Raw genomic sequence first — 22697 nt, forward strand, 5'->3', positions numbered from 1 at the left:
GGGAAAATAGCCAACTCTTTGGAAGCCGGTTGTTTGGAGTAATATTTGAGGTCTTGCTGAGTGAAATAAATAGACACTTCAGAAGAATCGAGCAACAGAGAATTGTGGAGAAACAGTGCATTCGGGCCACTCAGTGCACACAGCCAGCTTTCCTGCTCCAGGGCAATGAATATCTACAGTAAGTCACCCAGCATAGGGGAGGATCATGAACCCTGAGGTCACCCACAGCTGAATTCAACCTCCTCCCTTCCAGTTGTATGATCCAGACAATTTCTTCACATCTACAAGATTCGTTTTCCCACTTGCAAAATGAAAATAACGATATAGCACACTTCACGGTGATGTCAAGAGAATTTTTAAAAATAATAATATATATACACACATAGAGAATATTCAATAAATATAAATTCTGTCTATGATGAGAGCATGGTACAAGTCAAATGAAGCTACTTACATCTTTTTATCCTATCTTGTTCCACAAAGAATTTAAGATAAATTGTACTGATACTTCTAATGTAACAAAGATAAATTAATGCAAAAAAAAAGGAAAGAAAATGAGGCAAGAAAAGGTAAAGGTGAGATAGGAAGAGGGATTGAAGAAATAAGATTGTTTTACAAAATGCACGGAGTCCTGTGGCCATGTCATAGGTGTGTGACAAGGTTCAACAGTTGTTAAGTAACCTGTCACTCAAGAAAAGCCCAGCTTTTCCTGACTGAAAATATTTTTTTTCAAAGGTGTTTTATTCCTTGTGGAAAATGAGATCTAGATGACAAAGAAACTAATTTGCCTTCCCTCTTCAGCATTTATTTTACTATGTGACCTTGCACAAATCATGTCACCACTCTGGACTCTCATGTTCCCATCTATACACACAGAAGATTGGATGAGATGAACCCCAAAGCCCTTTGTAGCCTCTACATTTTATAACTTGATTCTGTTCTGCAAAATGTCTACAGCTTCCTCCTCCAAGCATTTGCAATTCATGTGACAATCTTATTGAAATTCTTTGCTATCCTCTAACAAAACTAGTTTTTCATTTGAAAATGTAGTTTTATTTCTTTCAACCCTGTCATGGGCCTCCTGACAGAACTTAAGGAACCAACATTCTCAGTGTAATAGCCACTTATTACTTAAGCCAACCTTACAATAGAACCAATAAAAGCAATCAATTGCTAACTTGAGCAGATCTGCACTTACTCAGAGTGTGGGTATTTTATTCTCAGTATTCTGTTCATTATATTCAATTTTTTAGTTTGTTGACCTTTCATTATACACTTGACAGGCAATTTTTCAATAATTTCCTCTGTTCCCATTGGGACTGCCCAAGGGCCCGAGAAACGCAACTGGAGTAAGCAGCTGATGAAGAGGCTCCTGCGCCCAGCTTGTGAAGATCCTTTGGGAAGAATGTGACTCTGGTCTGGCTCTTTAGCGGTGGTTTCTTGATTTGTATTCTAGATCATAGCAGAAACTCAGCCAAACCGACTTTTTATCTGGGTGAGAGGGCTGGATTGGGAGGAGAGATTTTTCTGGATATTAGGAACAATCTTTCCTCTTCAAGATCTACCTCATCCACCACTTCTTTTCTGTCTCCTCTGAGTATGCTCTCTTGTAAATCTCCACCTTTTCTCAGCAGGAAAAGCTATGTGCCCCCTCCCTGCCCCTTACCCCACATTGCCTTCTCCATATTCTCTGCACTCCTGCAGACCCTGTGTGCCGCTGCTCATGGCTGCTCCTCAGACAGGGCAGGTAACTCACCCAAGAACACACAGCCGCTAAGACACAGAGTTGAAGTTCAAATTCCAGTTTATAACTGCAAAGCCAGCAACTTAATCCTCACTATTAAACTGAATCTCCAGTAGAATTCTTTTTCCTCCCGGGTTCAAGCGATTCTCCTGCCTCAGCCTCCTGAGTAGCTGGGACTACAGGCATACGCCACCACGCCCAGCTAATTTTTGTATTTTTAGTGGAGACGGGGTTTCACTATGTTGGCTAGGATGGTCTTGATTTCCTGACCTGGTGATCTGCCCACCTGGGCCTCCCAAAGTGCTGGGATTACAGGCTTGAGCCATCACGCCAGGCCTCAAGTAGAATTCTATACTCTACTCTTCCGTGAAAACATTTCAAATTTCTCTATTAAAATATCTTTGTGTGTGTGTGTGTGTATGTGTGTGTGTGTGTGTCTCCCAGCTCGTCTACTAGGCCAGTACAGATTAGAATCATCTGGGGATCTTTTAAAACTTAGAAAGCCCAGCGTACACCTCAAGCCAATTAAATCAGAGTCTCTGGGAATAGGATACAGCAGTCACGATTTTCTTAAGCTCCTTAGGCAGTTCAATATGCAGAAAAGTTCTGGAAGCACTAGTTTATATTACTGTTACAACTTTTGGCATAACTCAACCCTGTATTATATTCAGTAATTTACCTCTGTTTATAAATTGTAAGCTACTTAAGCAGAATTTTTTTTTGAGACAGTGTCCCCCAGCCTGGAGTATAGTGGCACAATCATAGCTCACTGCAGCCTCTGACTCCTGGGATCAACTGATTCTCCCATCGCAGCCTCCCAAATAACTAACATTACAAGTGGACACCACCATACTCAGCTATTTTTTTTTTTTTTTTTGGTAGAGACAGGGTCTCACTAAGCTGCCTGGGCTACTCTAGAACTCCTGGCCTCAAGTGATCCTCCTGCCTTGGCCTCCAAAAGTGTTGAGAATACAGGCATGAGCCACTGCACTTGGCCCAGAAACCTTATTTTCTTCAAGTTTGTGTTCCCCACAACACTAGGAAAATAGAGTAGCACAGTGAATATTATTAAATGATCATGTTCGTTCTACAAATTAAGTGAAATAGGCAAATTAATAAGATTTCAAATGACAGAATGAGATATGCCAGATGTTTGGGTGTGGGAGCCCTGAGGTGGAAATTGTGATTGCTTAGGGTAAAAATAGAGCGTGCTAATAAGATCCTTAAATTTCTCCAATCACAAGAAAAGTAAACTGAGAATGATGAGTCTTTGTTTTTAATTCTGCTAAGGAAATAGGTCTAGGCTGCCACAGAAGTTGAATGAGTTACACTTTAGGAATAAACTCTTGATGACCCCAGAATGGAAAATAATGACCAAAGAAAGCCACGAAATCATCTTCTCAGCAGAAGTTTGAGAAAGGATGAGACCACAGTTTGTTTTCAGTTCTTAACTTAAAAGGTGGGATAAAACTTCCACTAGGAACTATAAAGAATTGTTTTTTTGTTTTGTTTTGTTTTGTTTTTTGTTTTGTTTTTTTTGTTTTTGCTGGTAATGTGGTGAGTTTCTGATTCTTTCTGGAGATTACAAAAGAATCCATTTATTAAGTCCAGGCTATAAATTCAGACATTCGGATTGGTCATAAGACAGTTCGAGAAAGCAAAAGGCAGATTGTCCAATCTGGCTGCTCCAGGTGCCAGGAGTTATTAATTATGCCTGTTCTAATAACAAGAGCCGGGAAGCAGCAAACTCAAAACATGTGGGGAAAACAAAACAAAATTAGATGGTGGTTTGCCTTAATGAGAGGAAGTAAGAGGCAGCAGCCACAGCACCAGGCTCAGTACACTGAGTACAAATCCTGCCAGCAACAGATTTTAGCCACAACTGGGCATGATCACCATAGTCGCTACAGGGATCATGGAGTCCTAGCGGGCTCTCCAACATCTATGCAGTAATCAGTGAGGTCACTTTCTTCTTCGTGCTTTTCTAGGGTGGGTGAGGGAGGATTCAAGAAGTCAAGAGGGACTAATCAGAATTTGGTGTTCGGTAGATCATAGATTATGAGAGCTGGATGGTACATTACAGACTAAATAGTCCAACCCTGCCCATTCCCACATATGAATAAACTAAGTTCTAGAGCAGCTAAGTGACATAACCCATGTCACCCAACAATGGCAGGGCAAAACCAAAGTTTTCTCTATTCTTCTCTCTGGTTAATAGCAGACTCCTTTTCTTCCTACTTAAGAAACTGGCTTTCCTTAGACTTTTGCAAGCTCTTTAAATAGCGAGGAGCCTCACCTTGGCAGATGCCTAGGTATTTCACTTTCCATCTTTAAACATGGCCCTGGATTAGCTCTGCTTGATGAGTAGCCATCTCCTATCCTGCTTAGAACTCTTCTCCTGGTTTAAGCCTCAGAAATTCGGGCTCTGGGATGCTATGACATTTCTGCCAAATGGTATATGATAGCTTCCACTTGGTAGGACAGTCATCATTTTACCAATGAGCCATAGATAGGCTTGGTTCATCAAAGGAGACCATCAGACTTACCTGTGGGTGTCGTTCCCTGACTTACTCGTCAGCCTGCTATCTAGGAGGTCTCTAGAGCCAAAGTCTTGGGGGGTTGTGCTTCCCTCTGACCCACTGGACTCTGAGCATATGGAGGCCAAGATCAAGGTCTTACTCATCTTCGTTTCCTGCTTGTTGCTTGGATGATGTCTACTAAGTTTTAGTAGATGAATGGGCCAAACACTTATAGGAAGAAATTTACAGACTGGAACTCACTTAGTGAGCAGCAACCAGGACTGTGAGAAGATGAACATTTGAGTAGGATAAGGGATGCTTTAAAAAAAAGAGATATTCAACTTGGAGAAGAAAATATTCACTGGGGAAATGATCATCATCTTCAAATAACCAAAGGGTATCTTTGGGAAGATGAGAAGTAGGAGAAGGCAACTCTGGAAAGGAGGACTTCAGAGGAACATAAGAATCTGCTTTGGGCACAATCCATATTTACTGAGGATCCTCTCTTGACAGAGATATGGAAAGGAGGGGACAATCAGTGGGGAAACAGCATGGCCCAAGACTTCTAACTTTAAGGAGCCTCTGCTACCTTAGAATAGAGAAGAACTGGTGGCACTTTAATTGGAGGCAACATTGAAGGTAAGGAGAAACTATTTGCAGTAAATTGAAATGGAGGCAGGAGTAGAAAAGAAAGAGGTTTGAGGATAGAACAAGCATGCTTCATCCTCCTAGGATTCCTCTTTTTATAATAACAATACTGATTATTAAGTGCTTCTATTTACCAAGCTCTGTATCATAATTTTAGCCTCACTGATAATAACCCTGATACAGCAACAATCAGAAAGCCCCACTTCATATAAGTTGAACTTGAAAAAAATAAAGGAAATTGATTTTTAAAAAACATGTTGGCAAGCTTTCTGTGACACTGGCATGCTCGTGTGTGGAACACAAACTGAACGCAAATGGAAACAATCCCTTTGGAGAGCTGTTCGGCAATACCTTTCAAGGTCATAAAACTCATCTAATAATCTCAGTCCCAGGGATTTACTCTAAGTAAAATGCCTCTTAAAAAAAAGAAAAAGAAAAAAAAAACCCTATATGGTCAAGGTGCTTTAAAATAGCAAAACCTGGAAATAATCCAAATTTCCAACAATTTAGGAATGGTTAAATAATTTATGATATATTAACTCCATGAAAAATTACGTAGCCATTAAAATGATAAATGAGAAGACTTTGTGGCAATATGAAAGACATATAACAAATAATGGGCAAGCATGAGAGTGGAATGCAAAATTGTACACATGCTCTGATTATCACTGTAAAAACACTTATGGCTAGAAATTGAGAGGGACAATAGGGGTATATAAAAAATTATTGTTTTGTGAGATTTTGTGCATAATCATTGTACACTTTATAAAATGAAAACAGAAAAGAACTCTTGCCGTCGCTGGGGAAATTTGAGAATCACAGCATGTAAGTTAGAAAGCATTGTATGGGTCCTTGGCGAGCACTCTCTTTGTATGGTTAAGGAAACCAAAGCCCCAAGGAAAGTAGCTTGTCTGTCCCACAGCTAGTTAGCAGCAGGGTTGAGGCTAGAACACAGAAGCACAGAGTAGAGGATCCTTGGAAGATTACATTGAACAGCCGGGTAATGTGGGAAACACACGGGGTGAAAAGGGCAAGAGAGAAAACAGGATTGCCTGTCATAAAAATTCTCAGATGTGAGCGCAAATTCAGTCAGTGAAGAACACACCCCATTCTCCGTCTATTGAAAACAGCTACCGTCCACTCACTGAGTGGGCTGTGGGTCTGAAAAGAGAGGATCTGGTTTTCTGCCTTTGAGGGTCATCTTCCCTCACCTTCTCTCTTTCCCCATTACCACCTCCTGAGGTCAAGTTCTTGGCAATTATTCTCCAAACTCTCTGTGGGGCCAGTGATGCCCCAGTTGCTGCGCTAGGACAGGAGACGCAATGTTGACTAAGACACACATAGCCCTTGCTCTAATGGTGCTTTCACTTTAGGATTGAGACAGACAATTAGCTTGCAAACAAATAAATAAAATGATTTAATAAGGCAATGTGTACTACCTTAACAAACAAAACAGGGATTTGTGATGGGGACAGACAGTATGGGGCATGGGGGCTTATAAGCAAGTGGGTAACATGATATGACATATGTTTGAAAGCTTACTCTGGCTGACTTTATTTCTAGGATAATTGCAACAGTCTCTGTCTCTTCTTACTATGGCCAAGGAGGTCTTAACAAAATGTAAATTTGACGTGACACTGCTCCATCTGAAAACTTTTTAAGATTCCTTGTCAGCCCCAAGCTAAAGCTCAGACATTCAGCACAGCTATGGAAATTTTCATGCTAGGCTTCTATACCACCTTTACCCCCGCCACGGTGCAGGTCTTGCACTCTGCACCACAGCCCTCTTCAGGAGTCCCAGCCAGCTGCACACTCCCCTCAGGCTGAGCCTTTGAGATGCTGTTCAGAATCTGACCCTTTCCTCCTTCCTTGTTTATAGAACTCTTTCTCTCCCTTTAAGGTTTTGTTTGAATGTTACCTCTCCCCTCACTCTTCCAGGCACAGCAGATTAGTCACCGCTTTCTCTGTGCTCATAACATGCTTTGTTTACACTTGTATCAGGATATACCACATTGAATCATAATTATGTGTTTGTGTATGCATGTAGGTATAATAAACTCTTAGAGAGCAGAAGTCATATCTTATTTGTGTTTTTATATCTAGAACTAAGTGCAAGCTGGGCACCTAGCTTTAGTGAATATTTAATGAATGAGTTGGTAGGTCATTGGATAAAAGGATGGATAGGTGGATGAATGAATTACTAAGCAAATAAATATAATCTATCCTCATTTTAAAAGCAAGGCAAATATGATCTGTTTCCTTATCTGTGAAAAGAATCACATAAGGTGATTTTTAAGGTTACTTCCAGCTCCAGGGTCTGATAGTCAATAAATCACAACTGGTTATTGCCGTTGGAATCAGAAAGCTTTCTTGGCTTGGCTGCTTGAGATATCTCAAAACGCTCCCAGGTTCATATTAAGGACTGAAAAGTCTGTGGATCCTTAACTTGCAAGCCTGCTGCACTGGGATAAATAAAACCTGGGCCTGGGCTGGGTGTTCTCCTGTCCCAATTGGCAACACTCACCATACCCAACATATCTAGTGAGGAAAGAAGCCTCGAGCAAAACAGGTTTTGAGCCAGCTCAGCAACAGCACAGCTATACATTCCTGTAAATTTCCAGGCCCATGTGAAGGCCGGAACAGGCGTGAATATTCCGCTATGTCACTCAGCTCCCGTGGTTATTTTTGTTCACCCCATCATCTTGTGGATGTGGCTTTCAGGACAGACTTGTATAGATTTAGGTCAGAGGTCAGGAGAGAAATAAGTCCTAATTCAGCTTTCAGTGGAGGAGAAAAGAGTGAGGACACACCATTCCCTCTTATGAGAATAAAGGTGAGACTGGCCTGAGATTCCATTCATGCAAGAAGGCCTGTCTTACACCACTACAGGCCTAGTCCTCTGTTAGGAGAATATGGAGAGAGATAAAGTGGTTCCTGTCTTCAAGGAGTTTATACTCTAGTAAGAGAGATTGCTAATGTGCCTAAGGTAAGTTATTTGGGGCACAGAGAGGAAAGTCCATGTGGATGAAGGTTGGAAGGTTGAAGGAAGAGGGAAGGAATACTTTATATAGGAGGAAGTGTCTTCAACAGAGAGAAATGGAGATTGACTATGACAGTCGGAAAAAAATGCTTGAACAAGGGTAAGGAGAAGTCAAAGTACAGAGCAGTGGGGGAAGGTAAGCAGAGACTTGGGCACAGCAGAGGATGGGTAAGAGAAGGAAGGGAGGTATTTCACAATGTTGAAAGATGAAGGACAGGAGGGGTCAGCCGGGTCTTAGAGACCAGCCTCATCATTATTAAAATAAAATGTTATCTAGTGCCAGTTATTGCCAAACAGGAAACCCTGTTCCTTCCTCTGAATGCCAATCTCCAGGGTTTAGAATGCACCTGGAAAGCAATGGGGGTCTCTGGAGGCTCTTGAGAGCAGGGTGGGGTAGAAAGTGTTGAGACTTGTTCCCTGCCTGCTTCCCTTTCTTACCTGGATGCCAAGTGGTGGAATTGGCTTGGCAGGGACTTGAGCCTCATGGAGGGTTGGACACGTGACCTCTCTGATACTCTCCTAAGAGTGTCTGTGATCAACTATGTACTTATAGTCAACACAAGGCATTTGCAGAAAATAGAAAAACATGAGTATGCATGTGCATGGACATACACACCCAGATGTCTCTGAAAATAAGTCTCCTGGAGTTAACAAAGATGTGATATAGAAGGCCAGATATCAAAAAGCACCCTTCTGGCAGCAGTTATAGGAGTTGGTCCCTCAAAGAGATTTCATGCGATAGTCCCCTCTGCACTCTGGAAGGTAATGGAAATCCCAGCCCTCTCTTTTCTCATGTACAAACGGCAGATTTCCAGGCCCATGATCAAAGGCAGAAGGAGAGCTCAGAGAATGGCAAGAGGAAAAGAGAACAATCAGAATCTGAAACTAAGGCAGAAAAAACATTTATTAACCAACAAAGAAGCTCATTTTTGAGAAACTGAGTCCTTTCAAAAATGCAATCAGCATTAAAATCACTAATTTCCTTCTTCCTCTTCCTTCAGAGGGAGGAGTTTACAGTAAATTAATTTGGAAGTTAAGTGAGTACAAGTTTATCTTTAAAAGTATGTAAGAGACAGAACTAGGGATGAATCAAGCTTAAAACATAAGCAAAGTAAAGGAAGAAGCTAGGAATTTAAACCTGTCTTAGTGACTTTTTAAAAAGTTACTCTTGCAGATGTGGGGAGTTGTGTGACTCTTTGCTATTTTTAAAAAGTTTTCATTTTGACTGAATCATGGGGACTTCATTAATCCTTTACCCTGTGAAGTGTTTTGGAGTCACAGCCAGGGCTTTTGTACAGAAGGGGACTTTGATGACCTTCAAACAGTATTGATAGGGTAAGTTCCTAGAGTCCCCGAGCAAACAGGCCATTTCTCCTCCAGCTCTCTTTTTCCTGCTGTGCAGAAACTCTGCATAAAGGTAAGAGTTGGTCTGCTAAAAAGATCCCTGGTCTTAGCCCCAGAATATTTGGGTTCTACTATCAACTCTAACCCCTCACAGACGTGAGGCTATAGTGACATTCCCTCTCTGGGCCTTAATTATCTTTTACAGAAAATGATGAAATTAGGCATATTTTCTTCGTGGTTCCTGTCAGAACTAATGCTCTATGAATTGAATTTGTTCAGACACCAAATTGGCTACTTAAGAATTCGATTCTTTTCTTCTTTCCCCTGATGTTCTTGAGGAAAAAAATAATAACAAAATAATGACTTACTCTATACCAGGCACTATGATAATATGTTTATGCTTATTATTTCACTTGCCAACAAACTGGTATGAAGGAAGAAATGATTCAACTCAACTGCAGCAGCAGTTCCAGCGATCTGGTTGGGAGTTAATACTGATGCAGCCCAATTGTCCCCACCTCCTGCATTTCTACCTCAAATCCTTGAAAATGACAAGTCGTGATCTTAACAATGGTATTAGGTGCTAATAGATCCTGAAGTACCTTATGGATCATAAAAAAAAAAAGCTTAAATCATACCCACTATCATTTTAGTGATTAGCAAAGTGTGTCGTAATTTACTTATTTTGAAACCAAGAATCAGTAAATGATATGGAGGGTAACCCAATGAACCAGAATTTTCCATTGCTCAGAATGCCCCATTTCCTAGCCATTTTGGATAAACAGGAATTTACTATGGCATTAGAATAATAATAGCCTACAAGGACTAGATTCTGGTAGCTGTAGCCTTGCCAACAGTCCAGCAATGTGTCCACTGCAGAGATCACTGTCCACTCCAGCCGGGTATCACCAGGGCCCAATCAGACTCCTTTTCAGAAATCATGGGTGGTGTTTCCATGGAGCTCTGCCCGAAAAGAGGTGATCTAAATCTTGCATGAGAGATGTACATCAACAGGGAGCTTTGCCTAGAACACTGTGACCTAAAAAATCATATTAAGGAACTCAGAATGCAGAGTCAGTTTCACAGACACCAAGTGACCTTGTGCAAGGCACCTCGCGTATTGCCTTGCCTTCTTGACACCCCCTAATGAATGGTGACTACCTCTGTGAATACCCGGGCCAGTGACATGCCCCAGCCGGCTGGGGCAGGCATTCTGATTTTCACTGCTCTGTTTCTTTTTCTTTCTCTCTCTCTCTCTGTTTTTTCGTTTTCGTTTTTTTTTTTTTTTTTTTTTTTTAGGCAGCCTGCTCCTTATATTAATCATCTTGCTGTTTGTTTAGTTCTGGGAAGGCAAGCACTGATTCACAAAGGAAAATCTCGCCTAGTGGTCAGATTGAATAGTATCTTTGCTACATCTCGGTTTGAAGATACCACCCAATTTATTTTTGATATTTCTTATATAAGGTTGCACATGATACATTTCTTGTGGAGTTTAGGGCTAGAAAGGGCTGGGTCCCCCTTGATCCATAGCTATTCTTCCTTTACTAGAGGAAGAGGGCTGTGAAATGCAATGCATGTTCCTTTTTTGCCTAAGCTGCTGGGAAGCTCAAAATCACATCATATGCTTGATTTAAATTATTCTTATTCTGTGTTTTTTTCTTCGAGCTGTCCTTTCATGACAAGGTCTTAATCTTTCATCTGTGTTTTAATGATCCTGTAATTTCTGTGACTAACAGTATATGTTACTTCAAATCCTTTTTGAAAGTAAGTGGCATGCAAATAAATCAATAATGCGGACAACTATGTTTTATAAAAACTTTGCAGATAAGAAAATCGGAAAGATTAAACCTTATTCTATGATGAAGTCTGAAATTTCATTTCTAACACAAATTAATCATTAATATTTAAAAGCTTCTATGTAGTAATAACTATGAACCTTTGCATATTCCTCACCATTTATAAGGCAAACGCTTTCACATATGTGATCTCATTTTGTAATTAGCATTCACACTTTACAGATGGGGAAAGTGAGGCTTAGTGAGATTAAGTTAGTAAGCTCAGATCTTCTGACCCTAGGCCAAGTCTCGAGTTGTTCTCCCCACGCCGCCCCCAACATCACTTTGCCTCTCATTGTCTTCTCATTTAAATCAGCATTCTCACTACCTCTAGACAAACGCTTTGTTTTTTTAATGTGTCAATCAGAATTAAGCAAAAAAGCCATTTCGAGTGTTTATTTCTCTTACTGGGAGGGTATGCAAAAAGTCTGGAAACCACTGATTTAAGGTCTAAAGGGTCAAGCTTGAAGCTTGGAGTGGTCACTTCTAGAAGATCTGAACTCCCTGTCATCCTGGGGTTCCCTGCATCAGTTTAATGGGGCGGGGGGAGACATCCAGTCTCTAACATACTTTTCTTTTCTAAATAAATGTAATGCCTAAGTGACACACAGATACCTGTAATACCTGTTGACACCAAATCAACAGATTGCTGGGAGAGTCAAGGAGAAGAAAGGTTCGTTACTCCCTAGGGCTTGTTGGTGAGAAAACACATGTGAGTCTTTAAATTGAAAGTGTCAGAGATGTGTTGTTCCACCAAGTGAGGAGTGGGGGGCAGTTGGCCAGCTTACTTTAATACGACTCTGAAGATAAGTGCTTGGTAAGCACTGTATTTGTATTTTTGCTTTTTGCCACTTCAGGCAACCTACCTACTGCCAATTACAAGTTGAAAAGCTTTGGAGATAGTTTGTATAGAAGGTCCTCTGCCTACAGAAACTTCTGGGAGGCTGAGTACCCTAAAAGAGATGTGCATCCGATGAGGTTGTGTCTGATTCTCCTCCAGGTTTGGACAGACCCAATTCTAGTTTCCCATTAGGGCCCAGATCCTGCCCACAGTCTGGGGGCTAGAGAGGCTAATCTCAAAGGGCTAGAAATGAGTCAGTTTCCACGCTCAACATCAGGCGTGTGGCTTCCTGAAGCACAGACGAGGAAGCGTTGAATTTCAAAGAGCAAATTTTTTTTTTCTTTGCATACCATATCCGGAACTGAAACCACCAATTCATTTCACTTAAGATTTTGCACTATACTCAGATCATCAATAACATCCCAGAGATAAGATACCAAGATTTTCTCAATGCAGACATTCTGTCTTCCTCTCTTTCTGTCTTTTGGTGATGACTGTTATTGAATTCTTCTTCTTTTTCTACTTCTTTTTGAGTCCTGACAACACAAAATTCGGAAGCCTTTGTTTTTTTCATAAGTGTCTGTGAGTACTAGAAGTCAAATGTCCAAAAATCTGCTGAGACTTTCACCTTGCTCATAACTTTCTGCTTTCCCTTGCTAGTCAGGTGTGTGTAAGATCACAGATCCAGCATTCCACTCAAGGGGGTAACTAGATTTGCTGAGGGCTCGCTGAGGTAACCAGTCACCTCACTAAACAGTGAAAGTGGTTGAAAGATGGAGTCTGTGGCAGATTCATGCAAACTACCCTCACAATGAGAAAAGCAATGGAAAATACTCACATCCTCCTGATGCTGCTGTAACATCAATATGTTAGGAGGAAGGAAGATTCCTACATATCACAGTGCAATTTATAAACCACTTTCACATTCGTTCTGTCTTGATTCTTACTGGAACTTTTGAGATCAGCCACACAAGCATTATTCTTCCCATTTTAGAGATGGGGGCACACAACACTAACAAAAGTAGAAAGATGGACCTAAGCAGTGACAGTGACAGAGCCAGAGCCTCCGATTAGACCCCAGCTTTATTGATTCTAAGTCCAGTATTCTTGTAACTGCTATCTAACCTTATGTATAATATAATATTACATCATAATCCATGACCTAATGTTACACAGTCATTTGTTGACATTTTAAAATTTCAAGTTCTTGCAGGTCAGAGTTAATGGTTGTTGGTCATTACTTTGGTATAACCCTTGCAGGCCTCTGCTTAGTTTATTCAAAAAATGGGGGAATGGCATTAAATTCTGTGTTGCTTTCAGTTCTAACATTTTGTGAGTCTATGTGTCATCCATGGAATTGCCCAAAAGTGTTACCACAGTGTTCACCACGGAGCATCAGTTCCCAGGATGACAGTAGTTTTAGGTAAAAATTGACACCACCATCAAATAAGTTTTTAAAAAGAAGGATTGGCCAGGTGCGGTGGGTCATGCCTGTAATCCCAGCACTTTGGGAGGCAGAGGCAGGCGGATCACGAGGTCAAGAAATCGAGAGCATCCTGGCCAACATGGTGAAACCCCCGTCTCTACTAAAAATACAAAAAAAATTAGCTGGGTGTGGTGGGGCACACCTGTAGTCCCAGCTACTCAGGAGGCTGAGGCATGAGAATTGCTTGAACCTGGGAGGCGGAGGTTGCAGTGAGCCAAGATCATGCCACTGCACTCCAGCCTGGTGACAGAGCGAGACTCCGTCTCAAAAAAAAAAAAAAAAAAAGCAGGATTATTCCAAATGAAACAGGTTGCTTTGCTACAGCCCTTCTCAGAGCCTTTGAATGTAAATCTACAGGGAGGAAATATGGATACACAACATTCCTCTTTACTTGGCCCTAGAACATGGATCTTATGAGATTAGTACTCCATGGAGTTCATTTTAATAAACAGTGGACATTCTCTAATGATCCCATTGGTCTCTCAAAGCAGCAGCACACATTTCAAGAGAAATTTTGTACCATTCCAGCACCACAAACCCCACGCCACACCGTGCCAATGCCGCACACACCAAGTCATGCAGTGTAGTCCTCCAACCAAGGGCCACCTGAAGTTGAGCAATTCCAGCTGCACAATCTGGATCACATCACTTCAGCCACAGAAGCTTTTGTGTTTAAAAAAATCCCCACAATCTGTCTGAAAGCAAGGACTTCCACATGTTGCCTGAATACAGGACTAGAGACAGTGCCTTTCATTGCCTTGGAAGTTTATTGCCCTTTCATTTCCCTGAGTGCAGAATCCCATCATTCTCCCGATTATGAGAGGAGAGAAGAGAGGCTGCCCAAGGTTTTTGCATCCTGCCTCTTGTCATTCTGTCTCCCCTGGCTTTTCTAGTATCTTTCCTCTTTAGAGAAAGGAATTCTAGACTCTCAGACTCTTAGGAGTGTGGAAAACCAAAGGGGAGATTTCTCCAATCTGCAGCCACTCTTAACTTGACTCTTCCCCTTTGGCCTCCCTTCCAGAGCCTCTGTTGAACAGCTTCTGTGGGGCGGTGCTCACTCCCTCCAGAGGCAGCCTGGCTCCATGTTTTCACACTTCAGATTATTCAAAAGTTCTGAACCACACTCTGTCTTGTGGGAACTTCCTCCTATGGGCTCCAAACAAGTTTGATCCTGCTGATCCTGCTTCCACACGTGTAAAATGTGTCTTCCCCAATCTCACAGGCGACTCTACTTGTCTCAAATTCATATCTTAAAGGTCCCATAAGCAGTATGTACTTCCATTTTTGAGCCCAAAATATCTTCTGGCTGAATTAACTTTCAGTCATCTCTTCCAATCTCCATGGTTCTAGGGGGCAAGTCTTTGTGGTGACAAAGATATTATTAACCTCTTTAACTGGGAACCCTCTCCTCAGAGTTTAGACTTCCTGCCCTGGGGTTAGGTCAACAAATGCCGTAGAGAAAGTTAGTGTTTCTACTTTTGACCTCAGCTACAACTTGTGCTTGGCTGAAGATTGCTAGCTATTTAATAGACTAAGACAAATTATCTTTAGTTCTAGAATGATATGAAACTTCCTAGGACTAAATTATGCAAAGGAAATTTCAGCTAAAATAAGGCATATAGGCAAACAGACATTTTAAATGGCCTTGGGAATTCTGTTTTATTTGCAAGAAGAAAATAATTCTTATTTTCCCCTTGACTTGAGTAGATGTTCTGCAGTCTTTGTCAGCCATCTAGTTGGTGCTTTAAAGTATTTTTCTTTGTCTGTTTGGGTTTTTTGAGTTTTAGAGACATAGTCTTACTCTGTCACCCAGGCTGGAGTGCAGTGGCACAATCAGAGCTCACTGCAGCTTCGAACTCCTGAGCTCAAGCCATCCTTCCACCTCAGCCTCCCAAATAGTAGCTGCTGGAACTACAGCTATGTGCCACAATGCCTGGCTTTTTTTTTTTTTTTTCTTTTTTGGTAGAGATGGAGTCTCACTTTGTTGCCCAGGCTGGTCTCAACCTCTTCATGGCTTCAAGTGGTGCTCCTGCCTCAGCCTTTCAAAGTTCAGGGACTACAGGCATAAGCCACTGTGCCTGGCCAGTGATTTAAGATTTTACATGAATATTTTACTTTCCTTATTATTTATTCCCATAATAATCCTTTCAGATCATATATTATTGTATCATGTCATTACGCTTTGATTATTTTATGAACACATTCGTGTTTCTGAAGAAGTTCTTATAGGTTCAAGTCTTTTTTCCTACTGTTGGAATCCTGAACTGTGATGCAGGAGTTCTGGGTTCTAACACCTGTGTGACCGTAAGCAAGTCCCTTTCTCTTTTGGCCTTCAGTTTCTACATCTATAAAGTGAAAGAGATATGTGGTGAACTAGATGATCTCTGAGAAACCTAATTCTGGCCAACCTCTAGCAATTGCTTGTCCTTATTCACAAAATAAACAGAAAGATGGAAAACAGGGCTGGATTCAGGAGGGCAAACTTTTCCCTACTAATTGCCATACGCATTGTATGTGGGAAATAAGATCTCATTATCTTTACATCTAAAAAGACAACATGCCCACAGCCATTAACTACACTCGACACAGTGACAATTATTTTTTACTGTAGCAACTCTGCTTGGTTCAAGTAAAGAAAAATTTGAGAGAAAGTTCAAGTCCTGAAACTGCTAATGCCTTCCTGTGATGGTATGTGGGACGCTGTGGGGGTAGGGAACAGTAAGCCAGACAGTTCATCTTAGGGGTAACCTCTTTGGTTTATGTAAAATGTATGACTCAAAGCAAATTCATTCTTGTAGGCTGCCATGCCTGAAAGAGGATGAAGCCTCTCTGAAAAGCGATTGGCCCCTTCATACACTTAATCAGCTACATCTCTATGTTCTATGTTGCGATGTCTAATTTCCAGAGGAAAGATCATTTTCAAACCACATAAATGATGATGCTTTTGGAAAAAAAGAAACCAACAGAAAGGAAAACCCACCTCTCCTAAATGTAAAGATTTCGATATGAACTTGCTTATTGTTTGTATTATACACCCACATTCTTGATGCCTGGTATCTCTGAAATCATTTCAGTTTCCAGAAATCATTTGAGACACTCCTACACCCAGGGTTTTGATAAACAGTCCAGTTTCTACAGAGAGTAATTACTGTGTGTGTTTGTGTGTGTGTGTGTGTGTGTGTGTGTGTGTGTGTGTGCTTGAGAGACAGAGAAAGACAAGTTTTGGGGTAGAGAGATAGAAAACCAGAGCACACTTGTGAACTACACAGCATGGGCACCTGCAAAGGCTGGAGTAGGTTCTACAGTAATGTGCAAAGGAATTCAATGAGCATGGGTCTTCCTGCATGAATCAAGAATTTCTCTTTTGAGAGTGCAAGAAACTTTAGGGTAATTTTAATCAAATGCTAAGAATAAAAGTAATGATCAACATTTAGGAGCACTTACTATGATCCAGGAACTTTTCTAAGAGATTTAGTACATAATGACACATATATTATTCATAAAAAGTCTGTGAGGTTGATAATATTATTATCCCATTTTACAGATGAAAACACTGAATCGCAAAGAATGACCTGGATGCAATTAGAGACTATTATTCTAAATGAAGTAACTCAGGAATGGGAAACCAAATATTGTATGTTGTCACTGATATGTGGGAGCTAAGCTATGAGGGTGCAAAGGCATAAGAATGATACAGTGGACTTGGGGATTTGGGGGGAAGAGTGGAGGGGGGCAAGAGATAAAAGACAACAAATATGGTTCAGTGTATACTGCTCAGGTGATGGGTGCACCAGGTTCACACAAATCTCCACTAAAGAATTTACTCATGTAACCAAATACCACCTGTACCCCAATGACTTACGGAAAAATAAAATTAAAAAAGAAGGTCCCCAATCCCTTGATCATTAACACTGAATTAAAATCCTGCTTGACCACTGTGAAGACTCAAGGTACCACTTTCTCTGGGAAGCACTTTTAGTGAGATGGAATCTCAATTTGCTCTGAGCTTTTTCATGGCACTGAAGTCTCTGCCATAACTTACAGTAATCTGTGCACATGCCAAATCATTTCTGCAAGACTCTAAGCTCCTATGATCAAGATGGTTTTAAATTTATTCCTATTTTTCCACAGCATAGCGAAGCACCTGGCACTGGGTAGGCACCTAGGAAATATCAGTTGAGTAAATGTATGAAGAGACTCAAGTTTCAGATCCAAGTTCTCTGCTAGCTGAATCTTGAGACAAATGTTTGAAACTTTTAAAATACAATGTTCTGCTTGTATTTTGTTTCCCCTTAATTCATCTTTACCACCTGGATGGTTATGGTGTGTGGTCTTTCTATCTGGCCTGGAAAATAGGTTTCAAAAGAGAAATTGGATTCTGAAGTTTGTTGCACACCCCACTCCTGATCCTAAAGTGAACTTCACACAGGTTAAACCAATATAGTTCATCTTTGCTCTCATGGAGTTCCTTATCCTTATAGAAACAGAGCAGAACTCTAGGAGAGCACAGGCCTAACCTCATCCCCAAAGAGTAGCAAACCCTATAGAAAACTTGATTATAGCAAGATGTCTCTCATAAAGATATAATCTTATAAGGAGACCATCAAAATAGACAACTCCTCAAAGGTCATTGACTTTAACCATCTTATTTGGCAGATGGGGATAATGTGGCTCAGAGAGAGGAAATGAGTTGCCAAAGGTGACAGATCAATCTAATAAAATAAATGGGAATAGACCCAGGGAAGGTAACTTCCAAATGAGACTCCTTTCCCTATTACACTTTGCTAGACTTCATGACTGGGTTATAAATCAACGATTCCTAAAATAAAGCCTATTTGTTTACATTTGAGGTAAAACCTTGATTTAAGTTGGAATAAGTCCTCAGGCTTCAACAATACTAATCACAAGTTACTGAATGACAGGGGGTCTCTATTTTTGATCACATACTAAACATTTGTGCCTACAAAGCTATGGCAGGATAAATTAGTTGGTTGGTGTCAGGAGAACATGAGTCACCATTCTCACCAGCAATAAATCCAATTGCTGGCATGGAAAAGATTAAATGAAAAATGACAGCTGAGATTGGAGCATGCTGGCCTCATTCCACCTAGGGTTCTTCGGTCCATGGGGTGAAAATGTTACATCGTCCTTACAGTGATGGTCAAGGGTTTTTAAGTAGTTATCATCACTTAATGTTGCTGGTGGCTGAAAAGAGGGCAAAAGTGAACAATGACAAGCAGATGAAAGCAGGAGACACATGCTTGAGTCTTAACATTGATCCTGGCTTTTGGTTGACTTTGGACATGACACATGTCTCTGTGAGCTCCATTTTCCCCTTCTGAAAATTGATGGGAGTGGGGTGGGTTATATGTAGGGTCCCTTTCAGAATTTATCAGTCCCTTTTTTCTCTAGTGTGGTTCTGTGAGTCCTCAGGTGAGCAGAAGCTCAGAAACTTCTCATCTCAGCTAACAGTCTTGACATCATCAGGGAAAGGCCATTTTGCAGTACCAATCTTAGAGCCAAAAGAGCAAGCTCAGGCCGCATGCGGTGGCTCATGCCTGTAATCCCAGCACTTTGGGAGCTGAGGTGGGTGGATCACTTTAATCCAAGAGTTTGACACCAGCCTGGGCAACATGGCGAAACCCTGTCTCTATAGAAAATACAAAAACTAACCAGGCGCAGTGGCGTGGGCCTGTAGTCCCAGCTAATCAGGAGGCTGAGGCATGAGAATTGCTTGAACCTGGAAGGCGGAGGTTGCAGCGAGCCAAGATCGCTCCACGGCACTCTAGCCTCTGTGACAGAGCAAGACCCTGCCAAAAAAAAAAAAAATGCAAGCTCAATTCCCTTTTTAAACCTCCAACTCTTCCTCTAAAAAATTAAGGTAATAATACCTATTTCACAGAGGTATCTTATGGATCAAATGAGACTATGTAGTCCAAAGTGCTTTGTAACCTGAAAACCATAAGGAGTTGAATAGATGATGATGAGTTTGAAGGTGGAGATATAGATGAGGAATTAAGGACGTGTTCTGGTTTTCCATAAAGATACAAATGAGCTGTAGGTTCAGGGTCAATAGGTAAGTGAAAGGTAAGGAGGGAGATGTTCCATCTCTACTCCTGTGCTCTGCCCACCGTGAGAATTACACCAGAGGCTTCTGCATTAACTCTTTCTTTAGTTACAACCATCACTCCTCTGTCCACCCAATTTAAGAGGAAGTATCACCTGTCTTATGTCTTGTGCTTTCCTTTCCCCCACCCCTATCACTGCAGACCCAGCTGGGGTGTCAAATCAAAACTCCTGTACAGATATTTCACCCTCACTTATTTAGTCTTTGTGCTATCTAAAACAGCAGAGGTGCTCCCTCCACCCACACACTTCCCTTTGTTTCGAGGGCTGCAGCACCCTGGCCTGTGGCAGTTAGAGCTCCTGGCTAGAGAAGCTGCTCAACCTCCGGGTCTTCTCCTGGCATGGGAGACCTGGGTGTGCAGCAGGTTACCTGGCATTTTTCCAGCGGTAAAGCATAATGCTATCTGATAGGAATAACACATTAGGTAGAAAACACAGCTTTTCATATGAATTCACAAGTTTATGGAGCTGAAAAGGACTTTAGGAGCTACCTGGTTCAACCCCCTGTTGTTTAGATACAGAAACTGAGTCCTAGGGAAGAGAAGCAACATGCAGTATCATTTAGAAATAGAACCAGAATGATCTTAAAAGGATGACATCTAGGCCGAACTCCTCATTGGAAAGATGAGAAAACTGTTAATTAGCAATGGAACGTGCTAGTTGACATGTGGTTAACAATGTTATCTGACCTACTCTTGAGTTAAAGAACAGCACTGAAATTCACAACCTCTGATTCAAAGCTCAGATTTCATTTCATGAGACAAAGAAGGTATACGATGTGGAAACTATGTATATGAAATCAAGGTTCTAAGGAGATATAGCTTAAAAGCAGTAGGTTATGATATTAATATAAATTTGGGGAAATACATTTATATCCATATTTTGGAATTTCAATGTTACAAGAGCGACATTATATATTCCTGGGTATATGATTATGATCAAGAGCATAACTAAATTTGTGGTAGAGGTTTAGGATATATTTTATAGGCATAAAATAACCACTAAGAATTACTTTCACTCCAACCCCGAGGCTCAAAGGAGCCTTGTGAAAATCAATTTTCTATTCTGAGAAAGCAACTTATCTGTGATGGTCCAAAGGTAGGCCCTACCAAGTGCAGACTAAGGCTGGAAATGGAGATGTCCATGTGTGCTTGGGCCAAAGCCTGTTTCTTTCTGAAGTATAGTCCAGTTCTGGGGCTGGACTGTGGCATGCTTGTTAATGTTTAACAACTGCCTTTCTGGGAGGAAGCCCTCATTTGTTGTGTTTGCCAATATCCTTGGTGTAAATATTCTCATCATGGTTGAATTCAGGCCACCAATGCAACATCACTGAATGTGGTATTTGGAAGAGATACATAGCAGCACACCATTGTACAATATTTCTAACATACAAATGCAAGAAATACAAATAACCTCAAGAGCATATTTAATGATGAAATGTCCTAAAAAATAGGAAGTGGTGAGTTTTTAGTATTTATTACCATTATTTTTGTATGATTTATGTTTTTATGATTTACTTTTTAATAATGACTGTGCTTTTCCAGCAGTTCCCAAAATTCCTGATAATTTCACAATTAGCTCTTATAAACTGGAACAAGCCAGCTTCCAGCACACCACTAGGCCAGATAGACCTGGGTTTGAATCCTGGTCTGTTGTTCTGCTAGCTATGTGACATTGGTGAGGTTTTGAACTTCTTTGAGCTTTAGTTTTTTCTGCTATTAAAAATGATGACAATAATAATAATTTCATGGATTTATTGGTCATTAAACAAGATAGTGCTTAGCGTAGTAGCTGCATATGATAAATATTCTATGTTTGTACTAGTATATTCCAAAGCCAAATTCATTTACTTAATAAACATTTTGCAGGGATGCATTTTACAGGTGTTTTGTATTGTACATTGTCTGCAGTATTACGCACTATGTGGGTACAAAGTGCCTCAGACATGACTCTTGACCTGCCCTTAGAAGGTTCATAGTCTATCAGAATGGGATATAAGACATGGACACCAGTAAGTTTATAATACAGAACAAGCTATGGTCAGCTAATTAAAAACAAACAGCCTGGGAAATGAAGAAAAGAGAGGATTTATGGAGGTGATGGCATTTGATTCATATATTACAGAATAGACTGGATATACGGAGATGTCCAGAAAAAGATTTCCCAAGAACAGAGAGTAAGGGAAGCAAAGGCAAAGATAAAGGAACAGGAAGGAACAAACGGTACAAGGTTCAGTGGAACAGAATATGAAAAGGGACCCTGAGGAGACTGATGGACAGGTAGGCAACCTCCAGGTCATGTTCACCTTGAATGCTGAGGAATTTGGTTTATGTTTATGTAGGTAACGATGAGCCTGATAAGTGACACAAATCATGTTTTTCAATTACCTATCGTATTATTTTAAATATTATACTTGTTCACTGAATAAATTTTGATGGTAACTGTTCTTTTCCCCTTTAAAAGAAATAGTTAAGAGTTAACTACATAGTGAAATACAGTTTTAAAATAAGTAAATTTCCCCTGTGGAAAAAATCTTATGCTCAGGGTTAGTAGGTGGCATTATAATTCCCAGTTGAAAACGATGTCATTGTTTAAAGGTTTTGATAAATATTAGCAAGGCTCAGACCAGTGGCAGTATTTCATGAGTTTTCAATTGTCTGCCACGTCTCTCGTGCATTATGCTTCACACACAAAAAAGTCAGATGACCTACATCTTCATCTGCTCCAGTCTGAAGCTGCTATATATAGGCTTTGGTTATGAATGTTTTTTCCTACGAAAAGGTCAGACCTTGCACATGTACCATCAATGCATAGCTCTGTGTATTAAAGAGCAGACGGGCAAGTTTGTAAACATCATTGAAATATTACTGATATGGAGAAAGCTTGGCAGTTTGGTGAAAAACTAGTGGCCTCCAAACTCTCTTTGAGAGAAGACAGGGAAACCTCTCTCTTGTGATTACAGAAGCACTTTCCTTCTGGCTAAAGCAACATGTCACTGTCAGCCCACACGTACAGAAGCAGGCTGGGACACTCCCAGCACCAGATCTCTCGTACATGTGGGTGCACACAGTTGCCCCTATCAGAGAGACACTAGGGTGCGTTAACTCCTCCTTC

Source organism: Pan troglodytes, chromosome 2, assembly GCF_028858775.2.
Source record: "Pan troglodytes isolate AG18354 chromosome 2, NHGRI_mPanTro3-v2.0_pri, whole genome shotgun sequence".
In the NCBI taxonomy this organism is placed as follows: Eukaryota; Metazoa; Chordata; class Mammalia; order Primates; family Hominidae; genus Pan; species Pan troglodytes.